At 42.6% G+C, this 27,368-nt stretch overlaps 1 protein-coding gene across 12 annotated transcripts in view; it reads right to left on the minus strand.

The window, feature by feature from the left end:
• Window positions 1-27,368, minus strand: part of FOXP1 (forkhead box P1) — a 595,507-nt gene that overhangs the window by 233,402 nt on the left and 334,737 nt on the right. Inside the window, exon 1 of one of the 12 annotated variants that reach the window (XM_060022904.1) lies at window positions 8,503-8,929. The exons of 10 other annotated variants lie outside the window; for them this stretch is intronic. The gene's annotated coding sequence lies outside the window, so the exon portion shown is untranslated. Of the gene's footprint in view, window positions 1-6,656; window positions 7,469-8,502; window positions 8,930-27,368 lie in introns of those variants that run through there. One more of the 12 variants, XM_060022905.1, reaches the window with a different exon arrangement.

A 27,368-nucleotide genomic window follows, 5' to 3' on the forward strand; every position in this document is an offset into this window, starting at 1 on the left:
GCAGCTCAAACGCCCAAGCTGAGAAATGCCCGTATAATTAAGACTTCAGTAAAATATGAAACACCAATCCTAGATAAAAGGGGGGGGGAGATAAATTGGTTGGGAGATTGGGATTGACATATACACACCACTACATATAAAATACGTAACTAATGAGGACCTACTGTATAGCACAGGGAACTCTACTCAGTGCTCTGTGATGGCCTACATGGGAAAAGAATGTAAAAAAGAGTGGATATATGAATATGTATAACTGATTCACTTTGCTGTACAGCAGAAACTAACACAACATTGTAAATCAACTATACAATTTTGTATTAGTAAAAACTAATTTAAAAAAGAAGGGCAGAAAACTTCTAAACAAATTGATTCAAATCATGGAAAGACATATGTATCACCAGTGTTGCAGATTTCTCTCCCCACACGTGAAATATGTGACAACAGGGAAATTTAAACACTCTGGACATCTTTAGAGGAGGTTGCCTTCTTGCTAGGATTGGTTTTAAGTCTCTTTTCTATAAACTCGTACAAAAAACAAATGGAAAAATTAGAGCAGAAAAAGTCCTATCTGTCTTTATTTCCTTTCAGTGCATAGTATTATCCAATGTAACTACAAACTTCATAAACCCAGAAGACATATCTTTTTTTAAAGTTAATCCAATACTGAACTGGATTAAGAATGGCATTTTTTGTTAACAGGTGGGAAACAAACTCAGACACAACAGCTGATTCACTCTCGTCTCTTTAGATCAGATATTTCAGTGATTATAGTCCTTAAAAAATTGTGTTCATAGTCTCACTGTCTGCAGAGTAAAGAATCTACCAAAAAACAGCTAAAACTTTCTCCGGTATGCAAGAACCAGGCAAAATGCAAGTACCTAGTTTATCACCAAAAAATAAATAAATCTGTCAAACGCAGGTACTTTTCCCCCCAACATTTCAGTTTCTCTGCCACAAACTTGCCCCTGCATATAGAAGCGAAGGAAAAGACAGTGTTTAGGGATTTAAGGAAGAGAACGGTTGTCTTAGTGGTGAGCAAGGAAACCCATTTAATTATTAGGATATGTCACAAGCATAGCTAAAGAAAAAAAGTTTTTAACCTTCCAGAAAGCCTGTCCATTACAGGGGTTTCCCACCCCACAAAGACAAAAACACTGTCCATACCTAAACTCTATACCTGCCCTCAGAATGGGATATATTTAGCCAAACAGCCTGTCCTCAGGGGGCAGAGCTACAGGTAAAATGCTGCTTTCAAACCACATGACCATCAGGACCCCAGACCTGAAGACAGGTGTCGGTCGAAGAGTCCCCGCTCCTGTTTCCGGAGTTTGACACCATCATGGTGGGTGGAGTACGAACTATCCCCAGTGCACAATTTGATGAGAAGGGTTTGGTCCATGCAGTTCCAAAGAAGACTGCCAAGTCCTCCAGCACAAGTTTTGCAGGCATCAAGCCAAGCAGCTTGGCTTGCGAACCAGGTTTGTGCGAGTGCAGGCTTTGGGACCAAAATTGCATAAAGGATTATTTTGGTCCGAGGATGTCCTTAATTAGTCAAGTGCTAACAGTAGTATGTCAGTTGGAAGATTTAAATTTTCCCATAATCTCCCACACCAATCAGGAGAAAACAGGTTTTTTGAAAAGCACATGTGAAAAATGAGGAGTGTCGATGTCTAAGAACATTTCTAACAATATCTGGCCTGGCAGTTCTTTCTTTCTATGGAATGTTCCAAGCCATTTAATAAGCCTTTATATCTGTGTCATGCTGCACAAACTACAAAGCCCTCTTATGTGTTTTTCAAACGCAGAAGAATTCTCTGAGGGAGAAAAAGCAGGGAATGCTATTCCCATTTTACAGATAAGAAAACTAAACCACAGCAGGTTAAGGAAGAGATATCGCCAGAATCACTCCCCATTGCAGACGTGAACTTGTCCGTTCAAAAACCGGTGAGAGAATTTCCCATTTGCGAAGTCCTGTGCTAGGTGGTGATGCAGAGTACACGGACGGAAAGAAAACAAAGTCAAAACCCAAAAAGACAACAATGAGGGTGGCAGGTAGACAAAGAAAAGCATATAAAATACAAAGCTGAAAGTGTCAGCATTCTTTAGCGAACCACTGTATTTTGTCTCTTTCTATTGAGTTTTACAATTTTAGCGTCACCTAAAGCAAGTCATGGGAGAGGCATCTGTGTTTTCTAACATAGCATGCTGGACCCTCTATTCTTCCGTGCTTGTCCCAGGCACCCCGTGTGCATAACCTCCGCTTTCCTCTGGGACACCCTAAAACCAATGAACTGCTTTGCTCGTGACAAACTGAAAACAACAAATAGCGCACAACCATCCAATGTGCCTGAATAGGAAAGACACGGCACCTGGAGGGCACGGCCATGCCACACCCACTCATGAGTCCTTTCTGGAGAAACAAAGCCCAACCTTCCTCTGACTTTCTCTATGGCTTCTCTGAAGGCGCGGGGCGTGTTTAAATCACATATGATCCATTCAACACAACCTCACAAAAGCTGATGCTACAAATCCCACAGATGTCGGAAAGCTTAAGGAAGCCAAAATGGCCCGCTTCTCGTCTTGCTTGGAAACATTACAGAGCTACTGATTTCAAAAGATCGATTTTTGTGCTGGAGGGACTTGTAGGAAGGATAAGAACTGAGTTTAGCGTGCTTATTTATTGTCATTGCCAACAGAGCTGCTCTCTGGAAGTATTCTGGAAAATTCATAATATCCTGGCCAATGTATTTATAGTAAATGAAAGCAATGCTTTCTTATTATGATTATTTCCTTGGTTACAGTGTTGATGCTGAAAATTTAAGGAAAATAAAGCCCTTGTTATCATGCTTGTGAAAGATTTTAAGCTAACAAAAAGTTCAGTCTCGATTCCAGGGCAGTTAATTAAGGTTGACCAAGTCAGGCAGAAGTAAATTAACTTGGCTGATCAATTATTTATATGAAGCAGAATAAATGCCCTTAAAGAACTTGGTCTGTTCATGAAAGGATGTGTAAATTAAACTAAACATAGTTTTGTAAAATATATTTCTACGTCTATGGGGAGAGGAGAAGAAAAGTTAACGGTGAAATCACTTTTTAGGAAAATGATTAGAGTGATTACACGGTTCTCCTCCACCCAAAGAAGAAAAATCCTCTTTCTCATTGTTCATCCATGTGTGAGGACACAAGGAAAATGGCATGCATTTTGAAGAGATAACAGAAGCTCTGAGGAAGGAAAAAAAAAAAAAAAGAAGGATGGATGGCAAGGTGGAAGGAAGGAAGTGACGGAGGAAAGGAGGAAGTGGGGGAGGAAGAGGACAACTCTAAAAATGGAGAGACTGTGAATTCCTACACAAGCATCCCTCAGAGACGTTGCAGGTTTAGTTCCAGACCACTGCCACAAAGCGAATATCGAACAAAGTGAATATTGCAATAAAGCGAGTCACAATTTTTTTTGGTTTCCCAGTGCACATAAAAGTTATGTTTCCACTATACTGTAGTCTAATAAGTGTGCAATAGCATTATGTCTGAAAAACAAGGTACATCCCTTAATTAAAAAATACTTCATTGCTGAAAAATGCTAACCACCCTTTGAGCCTTCAGGAAGTTGTCATTTTTTGCAACAGTCATACCAAAGATCACTGATCATAGATCACGTTAACAAACATAATAATGAAAAAGTTTGAAATCTGGCAAGAATTACCAAAATGTGACACAAAGACACCAACTGAGCAAATAATGCCGGAAAACACGGGGCCGACAGATTTGTTCGACACAGGGTTGCCACAAATCTTCAATTTATAAAAAAAGAAAAATGCAGTATCTGTGAAGTGTAATAAAGCGAAGTGCAATAAAAGAAGGGTATGCCTGTATTCTGGAAACCTTGAACACGTTCTGACTCCATCATCAGTTACACTCCACACAGGGTCAAGAAGGAGGGTGGGAGTCAGGCTAGCTCTTGTTCTAAAGAAGTACTCTTTGAGACTTCCCGGGAGGCACAGTGGTTAAGAATCCACCTGCCAATGCAGGGGACATGGGTTAGATCCCTGGTCCGGAAAGATCCCACATGCCACGAAGCAACTAAGCCCGTGCACCACAACTACTGAGCCTGCGCTCTAGAGCCCACAAGCCACAACTACTGAGCCTGTGCACCACAACTACTGAAGCCCACGTGCCCAGGAGCCCACGTGCTGCAAACAACTAAGCCGACACACCTAGAGCCCGTGCTCCACAACAAGAGAAGCCACTGCAATGAGAAGCCCGCGCACCGCAATGAAGAGTAGATCCCGCTCACCGCAACTAGAGAAAGCCCACGTGCAGCAATGAAGACCCAACGCAGCCAAAAATAAAAAAAAACGAAGTACCGCTTAAAATCCTCATGTTGCATCATGAAGTTTCAAAATCCTGATCATGTTCATGTGGTTCAGGAAAGAAGAAATAAAACCTGTCTGTATTAAGAATATAAAGCCAACATGCACTTCTGGGTCTCATCAGGTAAATGATCTGGTTCCCTTTAAATGTGCAAATGATTTACCTGGCAACATGACACACACCTAGGAGTTTCAAGGTGTAGCTAAGGGGATCACCCCCCCATCGTAGTTCAGTGGGGTGGCCTGGGAAACTAAACCACCCGGTACTCTTACTTACTCTCATTCAAGTCAGGGACTCAAGCCACAGAAAGCATCCAGACGGAAGTTAGAGCCTCTCAGTAGAAGGCTTTACATTTCCTAGAGTGAGACACATGCTTTTCAATCGTTCACCCTTTACCTGGCAAGATGCTACTGGGGCAGGTGGCAGTGAGGAGATGAAGGGCTGGTGGAGGGGATTACAAGTGAAGTGTAGCGGTTAAGGAAGCGGGCGATGGAGGGGCCTCCACTGGCCCCAAGATACTGAATGACCGTCTACAAGTGGTGGGCTCATAGCATACTCTCAAAGATGAAACAAGAAGGGGCGGGGGCGGGGGGGGAGGAAAAGAACAGGTGAAACAGAGTGACCACAGTTGATTATTTTCTCATCCAAGAGCACTTCCGCAACTTGTCAATGAACCCTCCTTCAGACACCACCGCCTGTCCGTCCACTGCCCCCACTGGCAGGAGTCCCATTTCATGGAAAGACCATCCGAGAGCCAAGTTTAGGAAGACAAGTCAGGGTGCTGACTGTGCTGTGAAGGCACCATCTTGCAATACCAAATTTTCATAATTATAACAGAAAGGCGTAAAATTTTCTAATGCATGGCAGTTCAAAAAGTAATCAAGGGAAGGAGCCGGAGGGCTATTTTAATATATGCAAAGCTAGTGACCCACAGTAAATGGGAAGTAAGCCACAATGAATACAAATAATGCACACAGACTGAAGTCCTGGTCTGATGAGAGACGGCTAAAATTAACACCCAATTAATTTCCGAATTGACAAACAAATGAAACCCATAAATCTACTTTCTCATTAATTTTCTCGTGGTATAATTTAAAGCAGTAATATGAGGGCAAAAACTGAGCATTATCCATCATAAATACCAAAAAGATAGCAGTGTAACACCATAAATTATGCATATTACCTGTTGTTAAAAATGATTTATGAATTATCAACTTTACCATGCACTGTAGATATCTAGATCCATCTTTAAAAATCTGAAATTTCTTCTTAAAGAGGAAAAAGTTCAGGAGCAATGAAATGGTCAAAAGCATGTTAAAAAAAAAAAAGTGGGGGCTTCCCTGGTGGCGCAGTGGTTGAGAGTCCGCCTGCCGATGCAGGGGACGTGGGTTCGTGCCCCGGTCCGGGAGGATCCCACATGTCGCGGAGCGGCTGCGCCCGTGAGCCATGGCCGCTGGGCCTGCGCATCCGGAGCCTGTGCTCCGCAACGGGAGAGGCCGCAACAGTGAGAGGCCCGCGTAGCGCCAAAAAAAAAAGTGGCCACTTATTTAGTCATATGGGAGGATTAGGGCCAAATTAGAATCTTCACAGATCTTAGGTTAGAAGGGATTGAGAGTATCATGCAGGTGATGGACTGGGCCTCTCGGGGAGGAGAAGAAATAAATAAGTTCCAGGAGCACCCCTCCAAGGTGGCATTGGCATTTGTGTGTTAAAGGAGCTACCCATCCCTCTGCCCTTCAAGAACGCAGGAAATGCAGGGTTTGATGTGAAAAAGGAATGGGTACAGGCCACAGTATGGTGGATACATCTCAGAGAGCCAGAATCTGTAACAACAGGGATTCAGTGAAAAAAGGAATCCTCAGTAGGTGAGAAGTGTGGGATGAAAATTATGTTCATTGTTAATAAGGTAATAATTGAAAACAATAATACTGCAAAAATTAATAATAATGTAGCTCTCTTACCTTTACAGCTCAAAGGAGGGGAAGGAAAAAGAAATAGGAACTAGTTTCTATTTATCAATTGAACCAGAAGCACTTTATACTTATCAATTAAATGGCAGAAAAAGCATTCAGATTAAAATGATTTCCTTCTGCACCTCTCCACCTCCATGTGTTTGATAAGAATTAAAAGTCAAAAATTCCTTTATCTCCCACTTGACTTTCAGACATGCCTTGCACAGAATAGGAATTCAATACATAATTGCTGAATTTTTAACTAAATGATTACACAACAGAAAAATCCAAGTCCAACCTCCCAATCAAATGAGATCAAGGGCTTGTAGTCACCACCTTTTATGTTGCTTCTTCTAAACTACTCTGTTTCCTGTACTTCTTGGGAATGACTAACCGTTTCACAGTTCTAAAACGCCGAAAAGAACTTGTGCCATTACATCATTTTAAGTCTTCATAGAAGTAGGATTGTCCCAGTTGGAAGAGAATTAGAAGAATAGGGTGGTAACGAAATGATGTTCCTAACAAAAAGATGGTTTCCCTTTTCTACTAGCCTTTCCAGGTGAAGACAGGAGACTTGGAACTTCCAAGGAAAAGGCATTTGTCAAGTTTAATTCCAGGGCAGCAAAGCTTTTCAGAGAAACTGTAGATGCCTCCGTCTCACGACCTGTTGTAACCAAACTTTCTGAGACTCTGTACTCTTTATAAGACATCCATGAGTACAAACGACAAGCATCCCACTCTCTTAAAAGTTTGTATTTTTAGAACTTCGGCGACCATTGGTCTTGTTTTCCTTCTCTCTCAGTAGACAAGAGTTTAAGTGTTGTGATCATGGCAACTGTGGGCAAACTATAGAAGTTAGAAAGAAGCCGCTCTAGGAAACAGAAGTACAAAGCAGAATCCGTACCCACTCCCTGTCATATTAATCCAGACGAGCTCAAATAATTAAACAGAGACTAAAAAGGAGCCTTGCCAATCCAGGACTGGGCTGTTTGCTTTGCCACAAGGAAGCCGCTGAAGCTTAGGGTCTGACGGAGCCAGGTGTTCCGCGGAGCTTAATTAAAATGCATTTTCATAGAACAAAACAGATTTTAAGTTTGAGAACTGACGAAGCCTGTAGAACTTTAATCATTCAAACAGCTGAACTCTCAGAAAGAGTCTGGTGGAATAAAGTGACAGACAACCAGTTCAGAATATATATTTTTTTCACTTCCATATTTTATATAGTTGCACATACATGGGGCTGGGTTCCTAACAGCAATTAATGACCAGCATGTTCGATGACACACTTCACGTGTCTCCCATTTCTCCTGCAGCCCCTAACTGCCATGGTGGCCAAAGTGAACAATAAGCTCACAGCATCATGGCAACTTCATGAATGCAGCCCATCAGAAGTCTGTTGCTTGCATTTCTCCATTGCGTGAAAGGGACAATTATTTAATTTTATCCTTGAAAAACTCCAATATGAATGTATGCATTTCTCCTCCCTCCCCAAAGTCCCTCTTAACAGAGAGATTAGCAGGCTTTTACTGATATGAAAGACCACCATTTGTGGAAGGTCATGACCCCCCAGCCTCCAGCCTCCCCCCAGTCTGTGGTGTATCCTTGTAATTTACAGCAAAGGCTAGCAAGCCCTGCCCAGTGTTGAAACACAAGGCAAAGTCAGAAACAGCAACAAACAATAATTTAAAAAACAGAAAACAAAGATGATGTGAGCTGAGTTTGCTCTGTTGTTTGCAAAACATGACAAAAGACAGGCTCCTGTTGGCTTTTATCTAATGTGCTTGCCTGTGTCCAAGAGTCTGTCTCTCTCTCTCTCACACACACACGCACATGCACACACGCACACGCGCACACACACACCCTCCAAGCCGAATAAAGAGATACAAGGTCTGTTTTACTTAACTAGAAAGGATACAATGCCTAAGTGCATTTTAAAATGAGACAGGTAAGTGTAACAGGTAAGAATCAAAATACTAGCTTTTTAAAATATATCCCTGCGTATTAATTGCATGTTTTCCTCTCAGGACGTCTCTGTATCACAGAGGAATTGTTCAGAACATATTAAACTGAAAGTTTATCTTCCTTTTTCAAACTTGATAGAGTACATGCACCACAGACGGTCCACAGAGAGCCCACAGGACAACACACAACACACACCAAATGCAAAATCCAAGGATTGTACCTTTCGGAGGTGATTGCCTTGTTCATAGCACTAGACTTTTTCTCCTAGACCTTTTAAGTCCTTGTTTGTTCCACAAAGAGTTTTCTAGCCATCTGATGTTCTATTACTGAGCTACTGGCCTTTCAGGAGAGCTCTCTCCCTTCTGAAAAAAGCAAACAACTGCATAGATATCATTACACTAAGGAAATCTCTTAGAAAAACCAAACAACTCGCTAATCTCTCCAGCCCCTTCATCTAAGCAAAAGATAAGAAAAGCAAACCTAAGTCTGTTTCAACCACATTCCAGGGACAAGTTCCCCTTTTCCTTTCTTTATCGAAATTCTAGCATTTAAATTTTTTTGTTGGTTTTTTTTCGTGTGTGTGTGTGTGTGTGTGTGTGTGTGCGTGTGCGTGTGTTTTTAAAAAACAGACCTTGCAGGATAAACTGCTGCTCACACCCGCAAACAAAGCAATATTTGTTTAATAACGATTGCTGCCATGGGTACAGTAAACAAGGGGCCCAGCACTTGTGTTTATGAACAAACACATCATCTTACAAGAGCAATTTAACATTAACCAGGTGGAATAATCAACAGATTTCATAGGTGACACCAGGGGCAGGACTAATGTAAACAGAACTGGGGAGGAGAGTGGGGCTACTCTTAGGGAATCAAGGTCGAGGTAAATGCATTACAGAGTAAACAGCTGCAAAGAAGGCAAGATAAACAAACAGTCATTCTTCTGACATTTAGAGAGGCAGAAAGGTTGTACGTTACATAGATCAGCTGCTGACCACCATGAAATCAAACCAGTTGGAGACCAGGCCTGCTTGTTTGCACAATGCCATGTTTGCTTATAAACAACAATTTGCCGTTACCAACCTCGCATTACTCATCATCACATAAGCCAGAGCGAATCAAGTGAAATCCGGTTAACTCTTTACTGGTGACGTTACTTGGCAATCCAAAAAAAGCATGGCCCCCTTTGAGAAAAAGAGGTTCTCCCCCCCCACCGGCCCCAAATGAAACAGAGTTCAGTCAAATGCCCTTTTATTTCCTGGCTTGTAGGTAAAAATAAAGCATCTACACGGTTTCAACTACTATAGGTTGCATCTGGTAACAGCTTTAAAAGACTGTAATATTTTCATGCTTGAGTAACCATGCATTCATTTCCTGGGCTCATCTCCTTTTATCAATGAAATATATGGGTCAAACACGGATTCAGATCTGGAATGTTTTATCTAGAAGGAAAACGCTGATGTTCCTTTCTCCCCAAGTTTCTTGATCCAAGATACCCTCAAGCACACAGAATCCACAAACAGATCTGTAGCATTCTCCAACGCCCTGCAAAAACCAAACTACACCTGGCGATGATTTTGCCCTTAAAAAAGATTACATAAATAAATTAATCAGTTGATGTTACGTATGAGGATTCAGCAGTTCATGCTGTCGGCTTATCAAAGAAATCTTAAGTCTTCAAAGCCTAGAGTAAACAAGCTTACTCCGTCCAGTAACAAGGTGTCACAAAGAAATGTTCCACCTTCAAAAATTTGTTTCATGTGTACTAACATGTAAAACAGTATGCTGTATATCATAAGAAAGTTATCAGACTCTATCGGAGAGACTATATTTAGGTATACAATTTGCAATTAAAACATTAGTTTGGGAATCTATTTTACAGATACTTTAACATTATTAAACTACTTAATTTTGATATGTGAATAACATCCATTACTTAAAATTTAATAAGCAAAAACATACCGAAAGACAGTTTTTTATCTATATCTTACATTTATGATCAGTTAATTGATTTTTAAAAATTCAGCATTATGTCAGTGCAAAGTACAGCAAAACACTGGAGAGCTGGATAGCCGAAGCAGAATTTGAAAACAGAAAATGAAATTTTAAAAAAACACAAAAAACTAAAGATACACCTCAGAAGATTCTGGCAATTACATTAGTAATGATCAGATTATTGGAATTTCCATCTCTGTCTAAAAATTGTAACAAAATTTTACCGGTCTTCCCCCGCCAGCCCTGATCATCACACTGAATTCCACTACAGACTTCCTAACCTTCTCTAGTAGCTCTTGTTCCCAGCTCCTGCTGCAATAATCTAATCTTTGTTCTGCAACCCTGAAGTCACAAAGTAACAGGGTATTTTCTTTTGTGTTTTTGTTTTGTTGCGCTGTGGTTTGTTTCCTAAGTCCCTCTCTGCTGACTGTCTCCTTTCCCCAAACCAACACAGCCCCTGAGGCCTCAACAACGTCTGGAGAAGAAATTTCCATGGAGGGTTCAGTGCCCTAGGAACAGGGAATTTCTCAGGCTCGTGGACCTGTTCCCACCTACCGGTCACTGGGAAGGGACAGGGAGACGTCTCCCTTTTCTGCCCTAGAAAGCCCTCTGGGGCTCAAGCTGTTCCACTGCCCTAGAGAAGGAAACCCAGCCTTGCTCAACTCTGGCTGATGATGCAAGTCTGGCTGCTGGAACAACACAGAGACTCTTCCTCAAATGCTTTGGGAACGGAACGTTCTCAAATTCCATGCTCGCTGCTCTGCGCATGCGGCTGAGATGACTAGGAAACAGAGAAGTCCCTAATCCTATGTCCCAGCGAAACTCAAGGGAGGAAAAAAATGGAGAAGTAAAAGCATAACGCTGTGTCCTCCCATCCCTGTTGCCCGTCTTCAATGGAAAATGCTGATTACTCACTATCCACACTTCTCATTTTTTCCAGGAGTTCTCCTGACCTTCATTTTTATTTTCTATACCTCAAGTCTGGAGAAACTAGACTACTGGTCAAGGATTATAAATAGGGTGTACAATTCTACATGGTAATCCAAAGAGCTGTAAACATTTTCCTTGGTAAAGGTCAGTAACCAGGCCCTGGAGTTTTTAATGCCATGCTGTCCTTAGGTACATAATCATCACCCAAACGGAGACTCCTTTGAATTCTGCGACGGTTCTACTGATTCCTTACCGTGAGTGGGACAGATAACATGCCTTTCTCCTCTACCCCACTTGTAGTGGTAAACTTGTTCTAATCCACCTTTTATTGTACCTGCATGTGTCTATTTACTTATTTTGTTCCCCAAAGACCCTAAATGTTTAAAGCTTTATTTACTAAAAAAAAAATTAAAGTAAAATGAATCAAAGAGGAAGAGAGAGTGCATTTATGAAGAAGCCTTTCATATGACACTAAAAAATTTTTTTTTACTTTAAAAAAATTTTTATTGAAATATAGTTGATTTATAATGTGTTAGTCTCAGGTGTACAGCAAAGTGATTCAGATATATATATATATATATACATATATAACTTTATATAAATATAAATATATAATTTTATATTCTCTTCCATTATAGGTTATTAAAAGATATTGAGTGGAGTTCCCTGTGCTACACAGTAGGCCCTTGTTGGTTATCTGTTTTATATACAGTAGTGTGTATATTTTAATCCCCAACTCCTAATCATATAATCTGTTTGACAGACCATTTTAAAAACGAAAAGAGTCCTGAGGAAGCTCTGGGGAGACCCAAGATTGGAAAGGACTGATTTATTCTTTCCACAACTCTTCTCTGGGACAATAATCTTACAAATCCTGAGATTCTTAGAGCGGTCATGCCATCTGAGTGGCCCCTTGAGCCAGTTTCCAAGCTTCAAGCATTCACTTCTACATCTACATTCATTCTCTTTGCCCTCTTCATCTACACGTCCAATGTCATTTTTTAAATTTATTCACTTTTGGCAAACATAAATCTATTTCAGAGAAAATTTTGTATCACTTCATCAAGTGGAAAAACCACTATGTATCCCTCTGAAGGAAAGACTTTGTAATAAATGTGATACAACCCAACCAATGTTATTAAATTCTAGCTAGATCCTACAGTCCACAAAGGCTCTGAGTGGAAGCCATGTTCTTTCTTTGTTAAATAGTGAGTTTACAATGGGAAGAGAGAGATTAAAGACATACTAGCTCCAAATGGAGACTTTCTCCTTGGCTTTACCAGAAGGATTAAAACAGACTGGAAATGGAATTGCTTCAGCACCAAATCACAGTAATGAGAATTGGTGGATGACTTAGGAACCATCTAAAAAGCCTCTTCAAACACACCAGGGAGTGGTACAAGCTTATGTCTTGGGAAACTGAGCTAGAGAAGGCCTAAGAGATCCACGCTGGGACCAGGCTACATCCCTGACTCCTAAGCACAGTATTCCTAACAGTGCAACTCACAAAGCACTTATAGAGAGCCTACTGTATACACTTAGGCTGCTAAAGAAATAATCCACTGACTAGACTCTCTACTTTTGCCCCTGAACTGGATGGGACTCGTATAGTCCGTGGGTATGAGGCTTGTAGAAGACACCTTAAAAATCAAACCAGCAGCTCTGACACAAGCCTCCCTCCCAGGCCTGCTGTTCTCACATCATCAAAAAGCTAGTCCAAGGGCCACTTAAGTAGAGCTGCCTTTCTTCAATGCAAGTTCAGAGTTTATTCATTACCAAGTAACTACTATATGATAAAAAACTATAAGCATATCATTCAAATGCTTTATTGGTCAAAAGGATGGATGCTTTTATTAGCCCAACCTTTTTTTGTAATGGAGTGCCGCTGATGACCCAGCATTAGCCTCATTCCCTGCTATTAATCACACTTCTAAGAGCCCATTTTGCCTTAAAATCTTAAGAAATTGCTATAATTTAAAGACATGGTGGCTACATAATGGGAAATGCCTCACAGATTGTATCATTTCACAAAATACAGTATTTTTTTATGGGAACAATGAACATAATGCTAAAGTATTACAAAATGGGGATAATTTTTATATATAAAAGTGAGATGTAAGCTGTCTTTTCTTTTTGTGGCTTCCCACATTGGCACACTTTAATCACTACCTTTGCGAAGTTGATTAATAAGGCATAGGCGTATAGTTTACATAGATTAAAATCAATACAACACTCTCAAACAAATGAAAAATGAAACGGAGAAAACCTTATGTACTAAGATAGAAAAAAAACATCGCGTGGTTTGAGACTATTCCATCAGGGGCAGATGCCTCATTCATCGTATATCATTCCTGTGCCTTCTCTGTTCACATGAAGAGAACTAAAGCAAGCTCTTCAATAAGGGACTTCAGGACAAACTACAGGTATCTGTCAATTTACTTTCAGTGTGACTTCAATAATATAACGATGCCCTTACCTTCTAAGTCCTCATCTCATTAAACCACCCTTCATGACCATTTAGTACCCCTGAATATTATAAAGGAAGGCAGAGCTGAAAGAGTTTTTCAAAATATTGAGCTAAAATAAACCTTTTTCAAAGTGCCCCTTCAATTTTTACTACTACACAATTAGAACACAACATACATGAATTTTCAAATCCTGCATATCCGAAAAAATGGTGACATTATATTATACGATGAATGAAGGGTAGGCTCCAATTAGGCACAAAGATGATGAACAGATCTGGTGTACATGACTGGAAGGAACAGAGAATCCGTCAGTCTTAAGTCAAGAACCCAGGTATCATCCTATGGTTAGCAAGGGTTGAACTCAGAAACTGAAACAGCCAGAGGCTGGTGACACAGTATAGGTGGGGGGCCGGGCATCGGACTGCTCAGTGATAAGTAATCACAGCTCTGACTGAGGGGCCCCTTCTCAGAAACATGCTCCTCCACCATGTGGTGTCAAATGGCTAAGATAAGCACCTAGACCTTGAACCCACCACTCCTAACTAGTAAAGCGGCCAACCTCTGCACCTTTTTCTCAAGACCTAGGAGGAAGTGCTGAGCCAGGGAGGATATTCAAGAAGAAACAGTCACAGACACACCAACAAGAAGGGCAGAGCTTAAGATGCCCACAGTCAACAGAGCAGGTACCAACAGTGGGGTCAGTGATAGCAGCCTCTCTTCATATACTGGGTCCTGGGGTCACTGGATGGCTGCAGACTCAGTGGTGGGACCACCAGATGTCTGGAGACTCCAGATTCTCAACAGGACACCTTCATGAACTAAACATCCAAAGAAACTTCTGAAGGGCATTGCTACTCCTTGGCATTTCCATGGTAAGCGTGAAGAGTAGGGGTACTGGACATCTTTAGAGCAGAAACGCCACCTGGTACTGAGTATGAGACTTTTAAGGGAGGCAACAGGGCCTATGAGCATCATTGATATCTGAGTTAAGACTCATCAAAGATCACAGCCCATGGATAACCAAATGATAGAAGGAGTCAATATATCTATTCAAGAGCAGATCCCTGCAGTACTTTCCTTAGGAGACTGATACAGGTGCAAAGGCTCTGTCTCGTGGCAAGAATTTCCAGACAAAACCACATACACCTCCAACAGATAAGGAAGTTATCACTTTTTACGCTGCAACTGTGGTGCAGACCTCCACTACTAAAGCATGGTTCTATGGAGAAGAGCACAGGTATCGTGTGGGAGCAAAATGTACCTTCTCAGGCCCGTCGCGGACCCACTGAATGAGCATGTGCATGTTGGTGAGAGCCTCCAGGTGATTCAATTAAAGTTTGAGAAGGCAGGTGTGGTGGAAAGTGAGTCGCCATTGGACCACACATACTTGAATTCGATGCCTCGCACTACCAGTTGCAAGGTTTCAACAAGCCGCCCAACCAGTCTCTCTCTGTTTCCTCATCTCTGAAATCACACCACTCTGCATCTGGATTCACTCATCCTTCGAAGCAGTATTTATTTTGTACCTACTATATGCCAGGTCCTGTCCTAAGTGTGGGGCAACAATGGGGAACACAAATCGATACAGATCCACGGACAGGAAAGTGACTAATGGGGAAAACACACATTAATCAATTATTCACATAATAAGTAGAGATTAGGACTGTGAGTACTGTTACAGTGAAAAATGCACAGGGCTCTGAGAGCACACAAAGCTAATATATGTAAAGTGCCTAGTACACAGTAGGTGCTCAATAAATCACAGGGATTATTAGTAGCCCATAAAACCCAGACCTTGGGGAAGCCACTAAAAAATTCCCAAGTGCAGAATACTCCTCTCTCCATCATAAAACAAGCCTGAAGTAGGACTGTGTTCTCAGTGGAATGAATTTTAGAAACATTTCCTGCTTTCTCCAGGTGATATGAGGAATATAACATTGATAAAGTCAACACTTCTTTGAAGGACAGCTTAGAGAACGTCATTCACTTTCCGGGTTATTGTTCAGAATTAGCTCTTGTTTACCAAGTTGTAGTTAAAAGGGAAAATGCAGAGCAGGGCAGAGGGTAATACTGCTAACCAGCCTCATTCTAAGCAGTCTCCTGATGATGACTTTGAAGCCTCGATACCTCAGGAAAAATCTTTAATTGCCTTTTCAGAAGCATTTCTCCTTTGTATACACCGTTTGTGGAAGTCAAGGAAGTACATGTTAATAACTGCAGATAGGATTAGCAAGCTGTACCTCATATTCTGGACGCAAGTGGTTAATGACTAGTGTACTTAGCATGTGTTGTCTACACAGTGGGAAAACGGGACAGAATAGGCATCAGAGATCCCACGACCAAATCCACAACACCGAGGACACCCACCCCAGGAGGGGGGCGACCTTCTTCTTCCTCACTGAATAGAAAGCTTTCGTAACCTCACAACTGAGTGGGTTCAGCGTCCCCTTCAACCAGCCCTCTGAGCCCACCATGGCATTCTTATGCTCATTTCCCATGAATTCCTGAACTTTACATAAAAAATTTAACCATGATGTCTTAGCTCCTCATGTTCGTTTTGCGTTCTTTTCCCAAAAGTTGGCTTTCTTCCAACAGGTGAGTATTTGTGATGGGAGAATTCTGACCTCACTTTTAACAGAAAGCCCCCCATCGAAGAATACGCAACAGGAACTGCCGGGAAAAGGCAGGGACATTGGGGAAAGTGTATACCATAAAACGTGGTTTGTGTTAAGACCTCCAGGTCTTAATGTACAGGAGCTGAGTGATAACACCATCGGCTCACTCACTGGAGCACCTATTTTGATTTTTATACGTTGCTTGTATTGTTAGATGGAATACGATAGAGTCACTATTAACTTGGTAAGCAGTCACAAATGGGTGTTTTTCATTTCTTACTGCCTGGAATAAGATACATCTTCAGGATAATTTCCCTTGGGTCCAACTATTAAAAATGCAAAGTATGAGGGGAAAGGATACATCTGGAATAATAGAAAACATCAGGGGAAAAAAATTCTGCCTAACACTGTCGTTCCAAGGCAGCAGTTCCCAATAGGGGGTGATTTTGCCCGCCCCCTAGCCCCACCCAGGGGACATCTGGCAATGTCTGGGGACAGTTTTGGTTGTCACAACTGGGAAGAACGGGTGTTACTGGGAAACCAGGGATGCGTGTGGTTAAAATCCTACAATGCACAGCACAGGCCGCAGCACAAAAAGTATTTGGTCCCTCATGTTGGTAACATCACAGTTAAGAAAACTGTTCTATGGAATTTGCACTGCATCAAAGCAATGAGTGACAGTTCTTTTTCGATAATAAATTTATAATATGCCTTAAAATGTTAATGACTTGTGACGTTTGCTCGCATTTCTGCTTCGTAAATACTAGTGAATCGAGCAACTGTGATGGGGCAAGGTTAGGCACAACTTAGGTGATGCTCTGTCATGGAGTGCTGTGTTTCATGAGGGTGGCAATGAGGAGGGTGAGGGAGAGCGTGCTCACAAGCAAATAGGAGGAGAGGTGCCTGGAAATGGAAGCGACCAAGCCTGGAAGGGAAGACTGGAGGTGCAACCTTCACTGAGCTGGGAGCAGGGAAGGGCTGGGATTAAAGGAATATTTCAGGGAGAGAAATCTGATGGAAGTACGCTGGATGCGGCTAAAGCAAGGAAACCAGGGGGCAAATTAGGAAGCTTGAGTCCGGTACTGACAGAGGCAGTAAGAGTGGGAATCAAAAGAGGGCTGGGGGCTCCCTCCCTTTTCCCCCTGACTCCTGAGCACATACGTGCTCTATCACGACTCCCTATTCTGCTGTGAAATCTGTACCCCCCGCTCCTGACAAGTACGCATGGCAACCTTAAAACAGGTTTCCTCAACCTCAAGTGTCCCTGATGGACAGAACTAGACCTCATCGCCTCCCCTTCTTCCTCCCCACTGGGTCCTCAGCCTGCTCTAAGCTGGCTTCTGCCCCTCCCCTCTGCCCCAAATACTCCTACCGCAGTCGCTAACGCGACTGGAGTTGCTAAATTCAATTGACACTTTTCAATCCTTACCTCACTTGACCCCCTGACAGCACATGACACTGTCATTCACATCGTCTCTCTCTGGGGGGAAAAAAAAAATCTCTCTTCTTTGCCTCCAGGTTTTCCTGCTCACGGTGCTTCTCTGCCTACATATCTGGGTGTCTCCTTCTCACTCCTTTTAAGGAGCGTGACTTCCTCTGCTCATTCTGAAATCTTTCATCTTGCTTAGAGTTCCATACTCAGGATTGCCAAACTCTAAAGCAGGGGTTGACAAACAACCCAATCCAAAAATGGGCAGAAGACCTAAACAGACATTTCTCTAAAGAAGATATACAGATTGGCAACAAACACATGAAAGAATGCTCAACATCATTAATCATTAGAGAAATGCAAATCAAAACTACAATGAGATATCATCTCACATGGGTCAGAATGGCCATCATCAAAAAATCTACAAACAATAGATGCTGGAGAGGGTGTGGAGAAAAGGGAACACTCTTGCACTGTTGGTGGGAATGTAAATTGATACAGCCACTATGGAGAACAGTATGGAGGTTCCTTAAAAGAACTACAAATAGAACTACCAAACAACCAAGCAATCCCACTACTGGGCATATATCCCGAGAAAACCATCATTCAAAAAGAGTCATGTACCAAAATGTTCATTGCAGCTCTATTTACAATAGCCAGGACATGGAAGCAACCTAAGTGTCCATCATCGGATGAATGGATAAAGAAGATGTGGCACATATCTACAATGGAATATTACTCAGCCATAAAAAGAAACGAAATTGAGTTATTTGTAGTGAGGTGGATGGACCTAGAGTCTGTCATACAGAGTGAAGTAAGTCAGAAAAACAAATACCGTATGCTAACACATATATATGGAATCTAAGGGGAAAAAAAAGGTCATGAAGAACCTAGGGGCAAGACGGGAATAAAGACACAGACCAACTACAGAATGGACTTGAGGATATGGGGAAAGGGATGGGTAAGCTGTGACAAAGTGAGAGAGTGGCATGGACATATATACACTACCAAAGGTAAAATAGATAGCTAGTGGGAAGCAGCTGCATGCACAGGGAGATCAGGTCAGTGCTTTGTGACCACCTAGAGGGGTGGGATAGGGAGGGAGACGCAAGAGGGAAGAGATATGGGGACATATGTATACGTATAACTGATTCACTTTGTTATAAAGCAGAAACTAACACACCATTGTAAAGCAATTATACTCCAATAAAGATGTTAAAAATATAAAATAAAATAAAAAATAAAGCAGGGGTTGACAGTTTTTTTCTGGAAAGGGCCAGAGAGTAAATATTTTCCACTTTGCAGGCCACACGGTCCCTGTCCCAATAACTCAGAGCTGTAGCTCCCTCATATCACAAATGTAACCAGAAACAAGACACTAACATGTCTCGGGCATGACTGAGTGACTGCCAATAAAACTTTATTTACAAGACAGGTAGCAGCGGGATTTGTCCCACAGGGCTGTAGTTTGCTGACCCTTGCTTGAAAGCACCATCCCTGGAAGACCTTATCCTTCCCATGGCTTCATTTCAGTACTACCTACATCCGCTGAATGCTGAAGTATTTCCGCCAACCAAAGTATCTTTGCAGAGCTACAGACCCGGACTCCTACAACCTTCTGGACATTGCTGGACATTTCTTCTGGATGTGATAAAATAACCTCAACTTTGTGTCAGACTGAGATCATCTATTTCTTCCTCCATCCAAACCCCAAGCCAGCGGTTTTCAAACAGAGGTCACTTTTCAAATCAAGAATTATCTCATCATCTTCCTTCTCTTTTATTTCCCCCATTACCAGTTCCCATCTACTCTACCTACTATTCATTCATTCATTCATTCATTGCTTAACCAATACAAGCTTGTAATAGTATTTACATCATCTCACTTGATTTATATTTTTAACATCTTTATTGGAGTATAATTGCTTTACAATGGTGTATTAGTTTCTGCTTTATAACAAAGTGAATCAGTTATACATATACATATATCCCCATATCTCTTCCCTCTTGTGTCTCCCTCCCTCCCACCCTCCCTATCCCACCCCTCTAGGTCGTCACAAAGCACCGAGCTGATCTCCCTGAGCTGATCTCCCTGTGCTATGTGGCTGCTTCCCACTAGCTATCTATTTTACCTTTGGTAGTGTATATATGTCCATGCCACTCTCTCACTTTGTCACAGCTTACCCTTCCCCCTCCCTGTGTCCTCAAGTCCATTCTCTAGTAGGTCTGCATCTTTATTCCCATCTTGCCCCTAGGTTCTTCATGACCATTTTTTTGTTTCGTTTTTTAGATTCCATATATATGTGTTAGCATATGGTATTTGTTTTTCTCTTTCTGACTCACTTCACTCTGTATGACAGACTCTAGGTCCATCCACCTCACTACAAATAACTCAACTTCGTTTCTTTTTAGGGCTGAGTAATATTCCATTGTAGGTATGTGCCACATCTTCTTTATCCGTTCATCTGTTGATGGACACTTAGGTTGCTTCCATGTCCTGGCTATTGTAAATAGAGCTGCAATGAACACTGTGGTACATGACTTTGAATTATGGTTTTCTCAGGGTATATGCCCAGTAGTGGGATTGCTGGGTCATATGGTAGTTCTATTTGTAGTTTTTTAAGGAACCTCCATACTGTTCTCCATAGTGGCTGCATCATTTACATTCCCACCAACAGTGCAAGAGTGTTCCCTTTTCTCCACACCCTCTCCAGCATTTATTGTTTGTAGATTTTTTGATGATGGCCATTCTGACCGGTGTGAGGTGATACCTCATTGTAGTTTAGATTTGCATTTCTCTAATGATTAGTGATGTTGAGCATCCTTTCATGTGTTTGTTGGCAGTCTGTATATCTTCTTTGGAGAAATGTCTGTTTAGGTCTTCTGCCCATTTTTGGATTGGGTTGTTTGTTTTTTTGTTACTGAGCTGCATGAGCTGCTTGTAAATTCTGGAGATTAATCCTCTGTCAGTTGCTTCGTTTGCAAATGTTTTCTCCCATTCTGAGGGTTGTCTTTTCATCTTGTTTATGGTTTACTTTGCTGTGCAAAAGTCACTTCATTTTTTATGGCAACTCCCACTGAACGGCAAGTATGGACAGTCATATCCCATTTTACAGATAAGTGCATCAAATCTTCAAAAAATAATGTGCCTGGAAAGAAGTGGAATTAGGGCTTGGGCTCTACCTGCTATTTAAATAGTATCTGTTTCTCTGCACCCTTGCCTTGGAGCATGCCCCCATCCCTTTATAACTGTGAATGGGAATGGATACATCTCCCAGCCTGGCCATGTCACAGCACGCCTGATCACATGACCTCCTTTGTTTAATGGCTCCTCCTTCAATGGCTCCCTAATGCCTCACATGTGAAGTCCCAAACCTCTAGGCTTCCTCTGTCCAGCAGGAAAGCCACTGGCTACGTGAAATTATTGAACAATTAAAATGTGTCTAGAGGGCTGCCCTGGTGGCGCAGTGGTTGAGAGTCCGCCTGCCGATGCAGGGGACAGGGGTTTGTGCCCCGGGCCGGGAAGATCCCACATGCCGCGGAGCGGCTGGGCCCGTGAGCCATGGCCGCTGAGCCTGCGCGTCCGGAGCCTGTGCTCCGCAGCGGGAGAGGCCACGGCAGGGAGAGGCCCGGGTACCGCAAAAAAAAAAAAAAAAAAAAAAAAGTGGCTAGAGTGACTGTAGAGCTGAATTTTTGCTATATGTGAAATTTTAATGCAAACTAGTTTTAATTTAAAAACTGATACGTGGCTCAGTGATTGGAAAATTTTCAGGTATGTGCTGAACAACTTGGATATATGCATCTACCTTCTCAGCTGTAAGTTCTGTGAAATTTAAGTACAGATCAAGTATTTCTGATGAAATTTTAATATCCAAACTGAGATGATTTTTCAGATCTAGTATGAAAGAAAAGAATGTAAAAGGTGGCTTTCATAAATTTTAAATAGTGATTACAGGTTAGAATGATGATATTTTGAATTGGGTTAAATAAAATACTTTTACAATATACACCGGATTCGTTTTACATTTTTAATGTAGCTCATAGAAAATTTTAAATTCCTTAGCGGGGCTCTCATTTTATTTCTACTGCATAGCACTGGGCTAGGCACGCAGCCCTTCATGATCTGGCTGTACCACTATACCTGTTCTTTTCTCTCTCTGTTTCTCCCTCTCTCTTTCTAGTCTCCTCTCCTCCCCTTCCCCATCTACACTGTGGCCATGCTCAACGACGGCCTTGAATGCCTCTGTACCTCCACACACGTGTTCCCTCTACCTCTAAGTCTCTGTGGTGAATCTTCATGGAGCTAAGTCCTACGGAACTTCAAAACTCAGCTCAAGCTAAGAAGCGTTAACAGACCATCCTCACCACCAAGTCTGGGATAGGCATTCAGGCACAGGGTCTCATCAAGCTTTATACCAAACTCTTGCAGAGCAATCGTTACACTGTCTTGTAATTTTCTGCATGCTTAACTGTAAGCCAGGGATGACGTCTTGTACCTCACATGGTACGAGGCAATTTGATAAATAAATCACTGTCTATCAGATGGATGGATGAATGAATGAATGAATGAGATATTGTGCAGCTAGAACCAAAGACCTGGGAGCTGTCTGGTTAGAAGAATTGAGGAGGCATCAGTAAGTTTCTCTGATTTCCAGCCCAGATGATCAGGAGAATAATGATGTTCTCGAAAGAACAGCCAAGCGAGGGAAAGAGACTGTTCTCAGGAGAGAAGCAGAAGTGAAAACAAGAGCTGTGCTGGGGGGAGTCACGAGTACATGGCTAACACTTCAAACGGAGTGGGTAAGATTGAGAGGGGCCGGGAGGGATCCTCCAAACAAACCGTAGGCAATTCGTATATTTAGAAAACAGGAAGAGGGACACTATCTGAGCACTAACTTCTTGTCCTCACAACTACCCTGTGCAGTACGTATTAACCCCCATTTTGAGAAGAAAACACTAAAGGTCAGGGAAAATTAATGTACTACACACACACACACACACACACACACACACACACACACACACACACACACACATCAAGCTGGTGGACAAACGTGCGAACGTCAGAGTCATCCAATCTCTCTCTGTCCACCGTAGAGGGACATCAGAAGCAGAACCACAGAGAGTGACATAGAAGTCAGAAGACAGTTTCAAGAAGGAAGGGGTGGTTGGTGATTTCAAGCAGTTTAGAGAAGTTGAGTATGATAAGATGATGGAGAAGGCAAAAGGGAATTCCCCTGCCCAACATCAAATATCTTCATCCTCTTGCCCTTTTCTCCTTCCCTTCTGAGAGTAAGAGGTTGTTCACCTTCTACCTTCACTCTTAAATCCGTGCCCTCCGTCAACTACCGTCCCTCCAACATCAACCCGACTCTCCCTAGCGGTCCCCTCATTTTAGCCTATAATTACGTTCAAGGTACTCTGCCCCCAGATCGTCATTTCCGGGTTACCCTTTTGCTCCTCCTGTGTCCACCCTTCAGCCTCTTTCCCTTACTCAGTTAAGTGTCTTGAAAGGACGTTCTCTCCACGATTTTGTCTTCTACTTGCAACTCTCTGCACTGTGGATTCTCAATTATCCAGGCTAGGATGGTAATTCCTAAGCTCTGAAGCGAATTAGGATTCAGTACTTCACCCAGATCCAGGGCAGCAAGGCTGGGGTAGAACCCTGGAGGCAACATTTACTACAAGCAGGCTAGGGGATGAGGATGCAGGCGGTGCCAGAGCACAGCCAGAAACACCGCGAAACCCCACAGACCAGAGGTTCTCTGTCACACCCCACATTTAAGGCCACTCTGAAACCTCTCGCATACTTTCTCTGAGACCACACTGCACCCCCCGATTTGCTGCTGGACTCTGTAACCCTTCACCTCCTGGGTCTTTTATTTATTTATTTTTGGGGAAGACTTCACTATCTCCATCCACGCATTCAGTGTTGCTGTTCCTTAAGTTCCCCTGTGCCCACCGCATATGCTTTACCCCTGCTTAATGCAGTGATTACTCCAGATTGGACCCCCAAGAACTACTTCTCTCCTTTATTGGTTATTCACACCACTCAAAGTCCATCAGATGTCCCAAAACTCAACATGTCCAAAACTGTACACTCTTTCCTCAAACCTGCTAATTTTCCTGATCAGGAAAACACCACTGTCATCTTCTTTGACACTCAGTTGCCCACTGAGATGTGGTAATCTTTAGTCTTACATACCCAACCAGTTTATCCTCGTTCTTTTCGTCATCACCATGGCCATCCAGCCCTCATCATCTCATCTCTCTCCTGCAATACCCAAGGAACCTTCTGCTACTATCACGAGCATCATTCAAAACAAAACCCAATCTGGCTGAGTCATTCCCTTGCCTGCAAACCTCCCAAAGCTCGCCTGTCCTCAAAGGATAATCCTAATTCCTTTGCTTGGAAATAACAGGGCCCTTGTGTAACTTCCCGGACTTCTCTCCTGCTGTCCTCCTCCACTGACCCACACTACTCCATGTTACCTGCTGTTTTCCAAACATGCTTTACTCTGTCATATCTCTACATAAGTTGTTCCCTCCCTCTCAGATGCCCCTTTCCTACTACTTTAATTAATGAACTCCTATGAATGCTTTGAAACCCAGATCAAATGTTACCTTATTTATTTAGATATTTATTTCATCCTAAGTACTCCAGATGTACTTTATTTTTATGTTGGCCAAAGGTCACATTTCTTTATGATAAAGACTAAACTCCTCCTCCCACTAGGCTAAAAGTATCTCTCATTGCTTCACTAAAGTCTAATAGTACTGAATGCTGAGCAATCACTCAGCAAAGGTTTGTGGAATGAATGAATGAATGAATGAATGGGGTCACGGGCAATGCAAAGATGCAGAAGTGAGCCATCAGTCACACTGCCTGAACCATGGCAGCTGCTCAAGAAACGGAGAATCCCTTCTCTTCGAAGACTAAGGAGGTGATCAAAGAGAAAAACAGGCTGAGGATTCTGAGTTTAGAGAAGGGAAATTTAGCAAGTCACATGACCACCATTTTTATAGTAAAAGAGGACTTAAAGTATCTGCTGAGATCAAATGACGGTAGAGCAGAGGCTCAAGTGTAGTTGGCAAGTTCCTGTACAGTCAATGTGGTAAAAGAGAGGACTCTAAAACCACAAACCCTGGGATTGTTGAGCCCAGGAGGGCTTGCTGAGTTGAGACCAGAATGCAGAGCTGTGTACTCAGCACGGTTCTCAGAGAGTCTCCATCAGCACTCATCAGCTTAGGAAGTGCAGTGGAGTCGATGGAACATGGAGAGTTGCCAAAGTCCAAGAAGTAGAGGAAGAAGGGATAAGGGAGAGAGATGCAGGGAGTGTACCACTCAAGGGGCTAGTTATTGGCTCTATGCTGGGCAGCAAGGGAAGTAGACATGGGATGGAGAAGTAAAGTACAATCAATGCCAGTGATGGGAAGGCTGTGAGCAAACTGAGGATTTGAAGTGCCTGGGTAAAAGACATATAACAAAAAAACACTGAGGTTTAAACAAGCTTCTAAAATCATCCAGCAAGGCAAAGGGAGAAGATCCGGCACGTGGCACAGCGACACGCAGTCGTGCCCAGTGGACATTTGCTAAATAAATGAGTCAATGACTGCATGGGACGGAGTCAACCCCTCGCCCAGCGGTCCTTTGTGAGCTACCAGCATCTAATTTATCATCAAGCTCATTAGAAAACAGTCACAGATTAACAGTGTACTCCAAGGACATCCCACAGACTGGTAGTTTTGACAAGGATATATCTGACGTTATTCTAACAGGATCACAGCGGCACTATGTTTAACAGTTAGGAATACTCAGCTACGAAGATGCCCAGATCTGCCAGGACCTAGCCTATTACAGACAGTCAGTAAATACCACTTGAATGAATGAACAGATGCGTAAGTGGATGGATGAATGACAGAATACACATTACTTACAATGCATATAACAAACACCGGCTACCTTCCAAAATCATCACTTGAGGTACACTATTCACCCAAGGCAGCCTGAGCAAGCAACATGGAGTGAACAGTTAAGGCATCTTGTTTCTCAAAAATTCAGCAGATACAAAGGTACTAGCTGGGAAGTGGCAGCGTGTGAAGGCGTGTGATTCTGCTGCTTGCCATGTTACTCCAATACATTTGCCGCAGAAACGCTAAACTGTCAATCCCTTTTGCCTGGGTAGCCTCGTTTCAGAAGTGGCTCAATCTGAACAGCAGTGAGCTCTCCATTTAATGCCTCTTACTTCATAAACTACTAGGAGAGCTCCATTCGCTCAGCAACTGGGAAGGAAACTGAGCTGATAAGAGAATTAATGCTTTCTTCCCAAATCACATCATCTAGGATAATAAACGCATGTTAAATAAATAACGCTTAAAAGAAATAGGAGAAAAACATTTTAACATAAAGCTCTAAGCTATATTGATGTTTATAAGTATTGCTGGTTGGGAGGAGGACTTCTGAGCTTAGTCATAATTGCTAATGCTGCGGATTTGTTCCCTGCAGAATTCTCTGAGATAAACACAGATTTGCATATTTTGAAGGTATTTTGTCTGTCTGTTACACATTCCTGTGACTGTAAAGAATTTTTCTTTATCACGAGTAGTTAGTTTCCACCCCTCATTTCCAATTCTCTGCCCACTTTTTTCCCCTTTCCAGCCTTTTGGGATTCCTCCCCGCCAACACCAGGGTTGAAAGAAACCTTTTGAGCCAGGAGGTTGCGAACAGAAACCCAATCGCATCTCTGGAAAGGAAGAGAGTGAGGGGATTCGATGCAGAGCGAGAATGGATACAGGAAAGGGTGCCAACCACAGGGGCGCAAGTTAGACTACGAAAAATCATGTCTTCAGACGCTGAGGCAGTATTTCCTTCAAAGACAGTAGGTTCACAGACAATTTTCCCCTTCTAGAAACAAATGGTGGTGTTACAGATTAAAACTGAATGAATCCTCTATGTACGTCTCTAACTGATTCGCTGTGCCGTAGAGCAGAAAGTAACACAACATTGCAAATCGACTATACGCCAGTAAAAAATTTTTAAAAATTAAAAAAAAAAAACAACGGAATGAATCTAAGTTTAAAAAAAATAATTGGAGAGGGGGTGAAGACTAAATGTTTGAGCCACGACTTTGGTTTTTACAGTAACTTGACTTGACACATCCCAGGCCTGAGTACTTTTTCGGCAGCCTGTGAGGCCGGACTCCTCTGGGGCGGAGAAGTTTAAATCACGTTGATGTTCATCTGCCCGTTTACTTGAGCTAACTCAACTATCTCTCCTTAGGAACCCGGGTATCCCACTTTGCCTCGCAAGGTCTGGATCGCTAACAATCTCAGGATCTTTCTCGTAGGCGAAGCTGGATTCCTCAAAGCACGGATGCTTGTTGAAAGTCTGATGGCCGCTGCTGCCACCCCAGGGCTCCCTATCCGGTCTGGACATCCTCATCCGGTGAGATGAGGCGAGACTCTGGCCGGCCTCAGAGCCCCACTGCACACTGCAGCCACCTCGGAAACACCTCTTACCTGGGCAGCGGGTTCTGCCAGGCACAGGGGACGTCAGTGTCCACCCTGGGGTTCCCTCTTCCTTCTGGGGTGCCCTCTCCCCTCCCTGACTCTCCCCCCACCCCTGGCCTGGCCCGCTCTCAGCCCCTGGGTGT

Source organism: Delphinus delphis, chromosome 10 (genome assembly GCF_949987515.2).
Source record: "Delphinus delphis chromosome 10, mDelDel1.2, whole genome shotgun sequence".
Taxonomy (NCBI): domain Eukaryota; kingdom Metazoa; phylum Chordata; class Mammalia; order Artiodactyla; family Delphinidae; genus Delphinus; species Delphinus delphis.